The following is a 12992-nucleotide window of genomic DNA, read 5'->3' on the forward strand; positions in this document are numbered from 1 at the left end:
TTCTGTATCTAGCACTTGGAAGCCATGATAGTCAACCCACCATTCTGTGTGGCTTGAAGCACCTGTTTCTGGTAGGATAGCTGGTCTTCCCTGGCGTAGCTCAAGAGAGCAACATTACCAAAGTAGGAAACATTGAGCTCTTCGGAACCAGATAGGATCTGCTTAACCATCCTCTGAAAGTTGTCAAGGGCCTTTTTTTTTAACCCAAATGACATGACAGTAAACTGGTAGGGCCCCACTGTTGTCAAAAAGGCTGGCCTCTCCCTGACTTTGTCAGTCAGGCCAGCCTGCCAGTGCCTTGTCAAAGGTACTTATGTACTTCACAGCACTCAACATGTCAATCTGCTCATCCGCATGAGGTATGAGGTGAACATAGACCTAATTGACAAACCTGAGCCCTCTTTAGTATACAGAAAAATGAACTTCAGCCTTCCCCTTGCTGGAATTATTAGGCACCAGTACCACATGACTAGCTCATGGACTCTGGGATGGCTCAATAACCCCTAAGTCCAGAATATTGTAGACTTCCTCCTTGATGGTGTTCTTCATCTTATCAGACACCATGGACATTCTGCTCTTCATTGGCTTACTGTCCCTAGTGTCAATATCATGGGTGCACCTATCTATTCGAACTGGAGACAGCGAGAAGAGACTGATATCATGGCCCAGAAGCTTCTAGTTCTTCTGCAATAGCTATACTGTCAGGTCTGATGAAATATGCACTCCCACCAGACATCCATCCATGGACATTGAGTGTAATACGTCTGAAAGGGAATCAGTCCCCTCCTCAGGCTCATCATCAATCACTAGAACCAAACCATACACGCTGTAATGCGGTTTTAGCTGGATGATATGAAAAAGCCTGATCATTTGCCTCTGGCCCTTTGGAATAGTACGATAGTTAGGTAGTTAAATTCACAGATATTTTCCAGAACTCCATAAGGCCCAATCCACTTATCAATGAAGGGTGTTGTGTTTCACAGGCTCCATGATGCAGACAGCCTCTCCTTGATAGTACTCTGTCACTGTGGCTTTCTGGTCATGCCAGTTCTTCATCAGCTCCTAGCAGACCTTGACATTCTATGTGTCTTGTTCTACATAGTTGACCATTTTGAAACTGAGTCTAATCACATAGTCCAATATGTCATGGAAGGACTCTTGGGGTTACCCTCCCATCAGTATTGCACCCGTCTTAGTGGGCCACTCACAGGATGATCAAACAGAAACTCAAAAGTGCTAAATCCTAGTCCATTCTCTGGCACCTCCAGATAGGTGAGCAGGGTAAATGACAGGAGAACATCCAATGTGCTCCTAAGGGGATCTTCCAAGCCACCTGTCATGCCTTTCAGGGTCATGTTAAACCTTTCAACAAACCCATTGTTTTGGGAATTAAAAGATGTAGAAATCCATAAATCACTGCACATTACTCCCACCTCGCCTTCATATGTGCAGATATGAAGTTGGTGTTCCTGTCAGAAATTCAGAAATTAGATCTTTAAGGAACCTCACATGAGAGAATATCTCTATTAGAGCCTATGACACCACCAGGGTTTTGATGATCCTCAGAGTACTGCTTCAGGCTACCGGGTGGCGTGATGCACCGGTTTAAAGAGATGGTTTGGGGATCCAAAGGACCCACAATATGAATGCCAATTCTCCTGAAAGGCCACCAAAGCATTGGTAGTGGAATTAGGATGGCCTTTGTCGCCCCACCTAACTTAAAAGAAGTTGGCAAGTATGGAAAAATCAGAAACATTCCTTGATTTGTACTTCCATCTGAAGGCAGTTAAAATGGGAAGACAGCGTCTTGGCTGTTTTGGAACTGACCTGCCAAAGGAATACCATGATCAGTGTCCAGTATGAACCTGTGGCATTGGCAGCATGCTCTGGGTGGGCCCTGACTCAGAATTCTTGGCCTCTCTGCACAGGAGAACATTCTCCTAGTACGATGTGAGGTGGGACCCGGAGTGGAAGGGGTAGCGGGACTCCACTGGATCGAGGCAGTAGGCCGTGAGGCGGAAAATGCAGCCCCATCCCGCCTGTCCTTACCTGGGTTCGCCAAGGCCGGCGTCGAGGTTTGCAGCCCGGGGTCTGGGCTGGTGGCAGCGAACCCTCGGGAGACGCGGGGAGACGCGAAGAGCAGGCCCATGCAGCCCGCCAAGCTTCTCTCACCGCCGGGAAAGGCACGGAGGGCGAGACGGCTTGCCGCTCTGCAGCAGCCAGCATGTGTTGGCCCACATGGCAGGAGGGAGGAGAGTTGCCGGGGTCTTCCAGGAGGGGGGGCCTCTCGGGACGGACAGGACTGGGAACAGGTCTCTCCTGACAAGCGGGAGAACCAGGTGCTATGGAAGGAGACGGCAGCCTTTAAAGGAGGCGGGACATGGCATAATCAACCAATGGGAAGCCCAATAGACAGGGAAGGTTTCCATTGGGGGGTAAGTAAGTCACTCACATCAAATAAAAGCCCGGGAACTGATCTACTCTATGTTGTTGATTTTCTTAGTCATACGGAGAGGACGAGGAGAGAAGGAACAACTGGCGGGCCTATCCAGACACCAAGGAGGCTTAGGAGTGTTAAGTTACGTCCCTGGAAGGCTGCCTAAGAGTGAAGTAACTCTCAAGGAGTTAATGGACTATAATTTCTTTTGGTGAAAGCTATATGAATAAAGACTAATTTCAGCAAAACCAACCTGGTCCGAGTCTTGATTCTTACATACACCTTGAAAATTCCAGGACTCTCGCCCTGAGTATGATTCTATGCCTGCTCTCACAATTCTGCTAGAGTGGGGGAATCTCTCTGCAGATGGCAAACGTCAGCCTGATTTGGGCCTCCAGCAGGTGACAACTCACTCAGTTTTGGCATGCCCCTAAGGTCTGAAGCTACTGTCCTCTATCTCAAGCCCTTGCAGTACATCAATAGGTAAGCCTGAGATTACTGAACACTGTGGCACCGCAGAAGGCAAATCAGTGGTCACTATGCTCTCTACAAAAGAAGTAGGCACCTTTTTCGGTCTTGGAGCTCAAACTGGAGCTACTGGGGTCTCCAGTTACTCACACAATCTAGCAGGAAGAACCTGTGGGCACAGGACCACAGGGGTTTCCTCTCTTGCTGGTTGCAGAGCTCTCGCACTAGAGATCACCAGGATTATCTCGGGCGCAGGAAGATCATAACCCAATAGATAGTGTATGGGAATCGGGTCTTTAACTGCTGTGTTCAACTGGGAAGTCTTCCCCCTCCAACTAAACTCTACTATTGCCAATAAGCATCAGAGTAGGCCATCAAACCCCCTGACAATCTGGTTTAGACCCTTATGATCTGCTCTTCTTTCACTCACTGCTGTATAACAGCAATGTGATTAATTGCAGAGTCATGCAACGTGGAAGCATGTTTCCCAATGATTAAGACATGAACTAAACTGATCTGCGGTTTCTCAGGGGCAGGGGCATCCTCTGGGGACCCACTACCTTTCAAACATAGAGTGACAAAGGAGAATTCGGCCACTCGCAGGCCTAGTGGAATTCCTTTGATAAGGGGCCCAGGCTGAGGATGGCTACCTGCATGAAGCCAGCACTAACTATGACCTACTTGGGCTTAGCCTAGCAAGCTAGATTATCATTTCCAGGTGTCATCTCCTCACGCAGAAAGTAACCTTTGTGTACAGAGCAACATCCTCTATACCCAAAGTCTACTTTCTGTGTTAGGGGCACCCTACTATTCTTTTTCTGTGGGAGATGAGGAGCCATGTGGCTGGGATTTCTCATAATCTTTTGGGGGGCTTTCTAAGTCTAAGGGTGAGAACCTTTTTCCTCACACTGCCTTGGCTTACTTTTTTTCAGTGGTGTTTCTTCCAATCAGGGTGTGTTCACATGGGCCTTTTCCTGGACTCGGGTGCTCACATACCTCTCAGGAACCTTTTCAAGCTCTCTAAAGTGTGTGAAATTATTTTCCACTAGATGATGGTGTAACTCTGTCTTACAATGTTTAAGAACAAGCTTGCATGCAATCAAATATACATCCCTTCAAATATGTTAACGTTGCTACCAGTAACCCACCCACTGATATACTTGAAGGACTGAAGTGAAAATGGCTCCAAGTTTGATTCCACCTTTTTGTGAACTCATTAAAGCTCTGGAGGTATTGTTTTGGGGTCTTGAAGAACTCCCTGAACTTCCTGAGGACGGTGATCCTCATTTTGATGTAAATGGGCCTCTTCTCAGGAGCAAACTGTGTGATCACAACAGTTCCAGCCATCAGTAGACGTCCCATAAGGACTGTTCCCCACAATTCCTTTTGAACCTCAAGGAGCTGGAAGGCTAGTTCCAGTGATTCATACCAGTGAAAGATGTTTTTCCCACCTCATACGGTTGTTCTAAATCCTTTGAGACGTGGCACACAGGTTTTCTTTGGGTTCCACCACTGCAAACACTGTACTCTCCGCTAGAATCTTTCTTTGTACACCCCTTTTCTCCCGGTGTTCAAGCTTATGCAGCTCCAGTATTACCTGAGCCTTCTGTTTGTCTAGAACCACTTTGCTTTCCTCCAAACAGAGTTTCCTTTCAGTCGGTTCTGCCCCATAGATAACCCCCCAAGGAATTGGCTGAGACCCGGAACCTAATAGAAGTCTTCGATCTAGCTGAACCCCTAGACTTGTAGGAAAGCACACTACCTGGCATTTGTGGGAATGGTAGAAACAACTATCACTATTGTTGTGCCCATCCACTTCTATGCCCCTGAGTGAGTTGGTTGCCTAAACTGGGGGATCCAGATCACTACTAGCCCCATGGGCCCCTTTCACCATCCTAGCATCCTCTCAAGTTTGGAGGCTCTTAATCATTTCAGATGTACTAACCCTATTGCATTGGTGAGTCCCCTATCGTAGCATAGCTCACTCATTGTCACTGCCTTCAGGCTCCCAACTGAGCTCATATCCAGCTCTGTTGTGTAGCAATCAAAAAATATCTGTCAGTGTTGTTAATATTGAAAACATACACAAGATGGGCAGTATCCTGGTGGTAATACCGCCGGGACACCACCCAGAGCAAATAGAGTTACTGCTACTGGGTCCGAGTAGTGGTAAGGCGGGAAATCCAAATTCCCCATTAGACCCATTAGCGCTGGGGTGCTAATTTTGCTAATTGCGCTGGCACTAATAGCACCGAAAAGGGGCGCTTAATGGGATTTTCACCTCCAGCTGTAGGTAATACAGCCCATTTAGCGCCCAACTCGTGATCGGGCCAGCCCTTAAATATTGCGGTAATAGCAGTACCGCTGCATTTAAGGGCTACAGCCCAACTAGTAATGAGGCTATCAGCCGTTTTCAGTGCTATTGCTTCCGGCGCAAATACCGCCAGCAGTATCAGCACTCCCCAACCCCATTGGGTCCTATGGACTTGATGGGGAATGGGGATGTACTGCCCCCTGAAACTCTTGATCAGGCACAAATTGTGCCGAGCCGAGTTGTGGTACCGCTATTAGTGTTGGGCAGTATCCTGGTAGTATTACCACCGGGATACCGTCCAACTTGTGATGAAGCTAATTTTTCTTTGACTTTGGAAGCTCAACATCGTACAACTGGGCTTCTTTGTGCTTTAGATATGGTTGAGCTAGCATCAACACGTTTGAGTTAATGCAATCCCACTGGAGGTCAGATTTGAGTCTGTTAGAAGAAACAGGCTCATGATGGGTCATGTCAGCATTCTCTGAGTCTCATCACAAGTTGGGCGGTAGCCCTTAATGCAGTGTTGATGGTATTAGTGCCTGAAATACTGCTTAGCCCAATCAAGACCCTGAAAAATTAGCGCCAGACAGAAAAGGGACTGGCGTTAATACAGCCGATGTTATTATGACCGACTTCATTACAGCCAGGGGGTAATACCGCCATCAACACTGAGCGCTACCACAAACCTATCACAACTCCATTTCCAGAAGTATCACCACCTGAAAACCGGCGATAATACATCTGGAATCACGCCTAGCCTCCAGCCGGAGGTAAATGACCCCAGGTGACAGGACTAAAGCCACAGGTGCATACAATGCACAGCAGAGGGCTACATAAGAAACACCCAGGACCCAAACACACTTTCCAGTACTATGCTGCCATTCTCTGCTGCCAGCTTTGACATGCAGTTTCACATGCCGCTCCTGGAGCTACAGATGCTGTACAACCAGGGCAGGGCAAAGGGAGCAGAGTGGGGTGAGGGGGAGGGGGGGTGGCAGGAGGGGGGGTGATAATGAGGAGATGTGGAGACCAGCCCGAGCAAGGCATGCTTCCATCCACAGGGTCAGGCTTTCACTCTGGGCCGTCAGTGACACCCAGTTGGTAACAGAGTACCGGCTGGATAGGGTAACCATCACTGAGCTGCTGACCACAATAGAAGACGATATTGGGAGAAGGATTGCCATCCACATAGCCATGCCCCCATGGGTCAAGCTGGTGGCAGTCCTGCAGTTCCTGGGGACTGACACTTTCCAGCACTCTGTGGCCATGATGCATGGCATGGCCCAGTCAACATTCAGGCAGTCATAGGCCAGGTGCTGGATGTCCTGCTGCACCATGTCAACCTGCACCTTGCACTGCCAACCAGTCAAGCCCAGGTGAATGACCATAAGGCACACATCTATGTCATTGCACAAGTGCCCAATGTCATTGCAGCCTTCAATTGCACCCATGTAGCACTGGTTGTGTCCCAGGTCCATGAGGCAGTCTTTACAAACCGCAAGCACTACCACTTTATGAATGTGCAGATAACTTGTGGGCCTCACTTAATCGTCAGCCACTGCTGTGCCTGCTACCCTGGATCTACCCACAAATCGATGGTCCTATGCAACTGCACACTGCTGGGATACATGGAGAGGCAGATGGTACATGGAATGGGCCTGGATCGTGGGTGAGTACAAACCATGCCACAAATGCATGTTTAAGCACAAGTCAAAAAGGCGGGGAGGTAGCCACAGGAAGCATTGCATGGCAAGAGGAGGCACTGGCAGCACATGTGCTGAGCCTGCACCATTTACGGGGGGCATCCAAGGGCGCATGCACACAGATACCACATTTGGACCCACACATGGTGATGGACACACACAGCACATCAGACCACAATAACCACAATGCACCTTGATTGTGCTGCTCTGCAGATCCACACCCCATCACCCAACAGCGAGTCCACCCAGGGCCCCAGATAGGAATCTAAAGAGAGAGGACACCACACCCTATACCCTAAAGTACTGTGTCAAATGAGCCCCAATGTGTAAACATGTAAATCAATTGTGGTGGAGGTGGAACCCGGGGCACAACGTTCCTGGTGTCCCATGCCCAGATAATGTAGGGATTATTAGTACACCCTATTACAATTCAATGTGAGTTCATGCCTGTTCATAACATGGAAAAGAGGGCAATACACCCCCTTAACTGTAGTGCTGTGCCCACATGTGCCACAACAGTCATCCCATCTGCATTCAACCGTCAGCCACCACAACACAGGGTGCATGTACAGGAGAAATAATGCATGGCATGAAATAGGAAGGATGTACACACATCACACATACAAATTGCCTGGCCGTGTTGCTCACGGGATTGCCAATGTTGCATACTGGCCAAATGTTCTGATTCTGCAGACCCATGCATGGTGCAAATGACTGATGTTGTCATTCCCTCCCATGCAGTTGACTCAGGATACCCACAGCTAACGTGGCTGATGACCCCTGTGCATGACCCACAAACACCACATGATCAAGCATCCAACCATGCCTGCAGCCGGACACACATCTGCATCGAACATACTTTTGGACTTTTAAAGACACGATTCAGGTGCCTACTTTGCACTGGAGGGTCCCTCATGTATGCCCCGGACAAAGTTGGGAAAATTGTCTTGACATGTGCAATGCTGAACAACAACATTTGCCTCAGGCGGAATGTGCCCCTACCCCCTGACACAGAGAGGCAAACCTCAGGGGATGATGATGACGATGAGCATGTGGCCAGATCCCGGGCTGATACACACAGGGATGGGGAGACGGAGCGGAGGCTGGCCCGACAGGCAATGATAGATCATTTCATTTAGCAGGGTGACCAGACCCAATACACAACCTGCACATGAATAAAGATCACTAGTACACAATCATTAATGTCCTTGCATTTTTTCATTTTTTGAATGGGATTTAATGTATATGTTTTTAACCCCTACCCCACCCCAGTACACAGTCCCCCAACCCCCACCCACCAACACCCCATTACACAGTCCCGCTTCCCCCCACCCAACTATGTGTCCTTGTGATGCCCCCTCAGGCCGACAGTGCACCGTCCATTCAATGGGTACGTGGCCTCTTTCCATGTGCAGCGGATTTGGGAGAACGCTGTAGCAGACTCCTCGGTGGGGGTATTGAAGGAGGTTGTTGGTGTCCTTCATTTGTTTGGCTAATGTTCCCTTACCCTCTGCCTGAACCCGGTGAGGGATGCTGTGCATGCCTCTACCAGCATTCCCATGCGGGCATTGTCCCTAGCCATGATCTTTGTTGCACTCCTGATAGCACGGCTGATGGCCTTCATGTGTCTATTGTGTCCTCTGGTAATGCCCTCAATTCTTAGCTGACGGGACCAGTACGGGTTGTTGGGGTGGGGCTGCGATGCCTGACGGGCCTGTCCTGCCTAGTGGGGCTGCCTGATGATGAGACATACGACGGGGTGTCCTCATCAGCCACCGGGTTATAGGCACTATGGCGGCGTGCCCGGCCCTGTGGCCTTGGGATGTGCGACTCCAAACGGTCATGTATCTCTGTTGGAGTGCTCATTTCTGGCTCCTGCATGTCTTCAGGTGTCGGGGCTGCAGCAGCCTGCTGGTTGCTGCTGCTTGCCCCTCCCTCCTCTTGGGTGGTTGTGATTGGGGCTGCTTCAACTGCCTCCTCAAGGTCAGCCCTGGTGGGTTGGGCCCTTGGTGATGGCATGGCCCTGGAGGGTTGGGCCCTTGGTGGTCGTGTGGCCCTGGAGGGTTGGGTGCTTGGTGGTGGCACTGCTGCAGTTTGGAGTGGTGGGGTGGTCTTCCACCTTGGTGTGCCCTGTCGGCCCTTCACGGGGTGGTGGTGCTGGTGCAGGCATGGGTGGGCACTCAATCGGATGGCTCTGCTTCCTCATCCTCCCTGGACGCTTCAGGTGATGTCTGTCTGCCTGTAGAGGGGATAGGGGATGGCATTAGGTCACATTTGCTCATGTGTTTTGGCATGCATAGCAGTACTTACAGGGGGATGGCACGGGGCAGTTGGACTCATGCACTGGCCTGGTCGGCTTGCATTTTGCAGTGGGTTGTATGTATGGGACCTGGTGCAGGAGTGGGACACACTTGGGAATGTGACTTCCCAGTGGGGGCATGGCAGGGGTACATTGTTGGCCTAGGCATTTCTTGTTTGGCATGCATCTAATTCACACAGCCAGCTGGCAATGGTGCACTGCTGTGCCCCCACCATGGCTGTGTGTTGAATGGTGCTTGGATGTGTCCCTTGGTTGCCCTCTGTAAGAGGATTCAATTCAACACTACAGCTAAGTCAACGCCTAGTCTGTAATACTGAATGAAAACCCTTATTGATATATCTTTATGTCCAGTTCATGCATTCTGGATGACTACCCCTATATAACACCCCTCTCTTTGAATAACCCTGACCCCACTGAGCCAAGAAGTAGTTCTGTTTTGCAAGTTAAAAGGTTTAATTGATAATTTAAACAATATATATATATCACGCTTTATAATAAATTAATAATTGAATAGCACACTTAATCTGATATGATAAAGATTAACAACGGAGAATCTGGCACTAGCACACTTCTTTATAATCACTAAGGAGTTGACATGAAATGGATAAGATAGCAACAATACTTTTATGGTTTCAAATGGATGCAATGTGGAATGAAATGCAGTACAGAAAATAACTTGATAGGATTTCAGCAAAAGACAATGTAATCAATTTCTTGGACAATTCACCCCTCCTTTTATGCAATGCAAGGAAAGGAAAGGAAGCACACAGTTCTCAGAAATGCAATCAAATGTAATTCAGTTCACCCAGCAACTTAGACTACAGAAGTTGAAAACACAGGCAAAAGTGCTTTGATATGTGCTGGCAATGGAGTGAAAATATGTTAAAATGCTTTTAATTCCCTCTAGAGGTTCAGGGTGAGTGAAATCAAGTTAATATTAGTCCAGGCTCACTTTAGCAAGGATCTAGGGTGTAACTAGCAGGTTAAACGAATTTTTGGCAAGTGAAAGACAAGCAGCTTCTGTTTTCACACGTGAAGAAATTTGCAAATCGCGGCAAAATTTGCGAATGCGCCGGGCGCTATTACAGAAGAAATACAAGGGCTATCAATATTGTTTTGGAGTCCTATGAAAGCCTAGGATCTCAGCTTCCAGATGAAAGTTACTGCAAGTCTCTAGCATAAACGGTCACGGAGATATGAGCGATTAAATAAAGGTCGTTTTTCAGATTTGAAATTTTAAAGTTCAAAAAGACAAGTGCAGCTTGCAACTAGAAAATGACAAGTGACGGCTTTACAAATGACAGGTGACAGTTAGGAGACAGTTCTACTTAGATTAAAATAGGATTGAATTATATTATTTTAACTAAGAGATTGGTTCTGCACAGTTTTCTAGGTACTCACACTATATTCTTGAGTGAAATGGACCTCGCCACGGATCTGGTCAGGTTTTAAACTGGACTCTGGTCTCTGCACTTCACAGTGATCTGGGTCAGCTCTCTCTCTGGATTCTGAAGATTGATGGATTTAAAGTCTGGATCTTTCTGCACAGCTTTCTCTGGAGATTGATGGAGGTAAAGTATGGATTTTCCCGGCAGAGCTTCCAGCTGCAAATGGATTTGAAAATCCCTATCTGTCCTGTCTCTCTGCTTTTATGTGTTTTGAAAATGGGTGTGTGTGAGCAGCATCACTAGCCAGCCCCTCTCCACTTATCATTGGCCAAGCTTTCATTTCTCCCCTGATTGGGGGAGCTAAATTGTGTCAGAGTGATGTCATTTTACAGCCTGCAGAAAGTCCACTCCTCCTGTCAACTTACACACAAATCTAGATTTGAACCAAATACATATTTGCAGAGGTACATATTGTTTTAAAAGCATATGCACCCCTCACATATCACAGGAGGTATCTCCTGTTCAAACTCTGCTCTTCCTGGGAGCTTGCATTCAGAAATGGCAATATTTTGCACTTTTGAACTGGTTTGCAATACCGTACATTACCCCAAATTTACACACATGTGCGCAAGGAGTATGGACATTAGTTGATGAAGTGTCAGATTTTTCACATGCACACATTTTGAGTAATATCCTCTTTTCCGCTAAAACCCCCTGAACATGCCACCGGTTCTAAAAACCTCTTAAAATGTGGGCAGAAAAATCACAAGAATTATGGTGTCCTTTATACAATTTTCACATGTCCGCTCTATGAGTTATTCATCTTTTTAGAGTTATGTTCTGGCCCCAAAGGGGTGTGGTTTTCCTCCAGCACAAGGTTGAATTTCTGGTTTTTCCAGTTCTGCCAAGCCAGCTTGTTCTCACAGGCAGTGCCCCTCCCCTGTGCTTCCAGGAGAAATCTCCATTTACGACTCCCGCCATAAAACATTTGCCTGAGTTAAGACAGGGCTTTGTTCAATTTCCTGCAGAGCCCAGGTAATTCAATCAGGGAAGTGTCATATCCCTTTTGGTGTGAGCAGCAAAAGGGCAGCTAGGCCTGGGAACACAGCTGTGACTCAAGTTTCACTCCTGATGGGGGTAGTTGCCAGGCAAATTGGAATCTCTTTAAGCCAGTTTTTAGCTACATGTCATTTCTGTTCCCCAGTTTCTGCATTCAAATAAAACTAAACATTTTCACATATGCAGCTAGAAGGCTGATTCTAAGTTTAAAACTATGACATTTAAACAATTGCAACCTATGTGACACTCAAAAGTAGGTCACTCAGTCAATTTAAACATTTAGATTTTTTTTTGTGTCTTTCAGTCCAAATTTACTTAAACTGCTGAAATCCACAGCTCAGCCAGTCTTGTTATAAACCTTCAAGTCACTTCAGAATATAACTTTACATTGTATCCACCTCTCAGTAAGTCTTTCTTTGGCCTGTTTTGGGTTCATTTATTCAGTTTTCTACAAAAAAGTAAAATCTGGTGGTTTTAAAACGCCGGCTTTTGGATAGTGGTGAGTACTGGTACTGCACCCCTTTTTGGGATTTAAGAAAATGAATTCCCAACAGTTATGGGTTTGCTTTTGGCAATCAGCATTGCCATTCCCAATGGTTTCAGACTACTGTGTGGGTAGTCCAATGGTGGTTTTAGGCAGTGTCCTTCTGTGCCCATAACATCGGCAAAAATGAGTGGCAGCCTATTCTTCATGCATTTCCCTGTGCATTTTCTGGGAAGCTCTGGCCATCATGATGTTTTCCATGTCAGTACTGCACAGTTTTGAGGTAGGGCTCGGATGCATGGGTAAATACATCCCACAAGCCCCCCTTCTTGCGGTGGCCATCTGATCCTTCACTGGTGGGACCCGCAAGATCTGGGATGTAGTTCTCATCTTCTTCCGGTAGATGGCACAGTTCAGCATCTTTTCCTCCATCCGGTACTGGTCGATCGGTTCTCCTCGCCGGTCCTGATGGGAATATTGGGCGGTACCCCGGGCCCATTGCGTCTCTGCTCCCGGTCTCCGGATCTTCCTCCTTGGCCCGTTTCCAGGTTTTCTTTCTCCTAGGACGACAAAGGAAGAGTGGCAATACCTATCCATAGACATTTTTCCCCCACCATTGATATAGTGGGGCAGCATATGCATTTCATCATAACGAAACATTACATCCTTATTTTGAAAAAAAAACAGTATAACTAAGAGACAGTTTCATGCAAATCACAATATTTTAGAGACTAGATGTGGTATGTTTTATGGTTGGAACTGAATTAGTCTGAGACAGTACCCGCTAGGATTCCAGAGGATTCCTCCAGTTGTTGCAGA

This window comes from Ambystoma mexicanum, chromosome 6q (genome assembly GCF_040938575.1).
Source record: "Ambystoma mexicanum isolate Mex_15411 chromosome 6q, UKY_AmexF1_1, whole genome shotgun sequence".
NCBI classification, from domain to species: Eukaryota; Metazoa; Chordata; class Amphibia; order Caudata; family Ambystomatidae; genus Ambystoma; species Ambystoma mexicanum.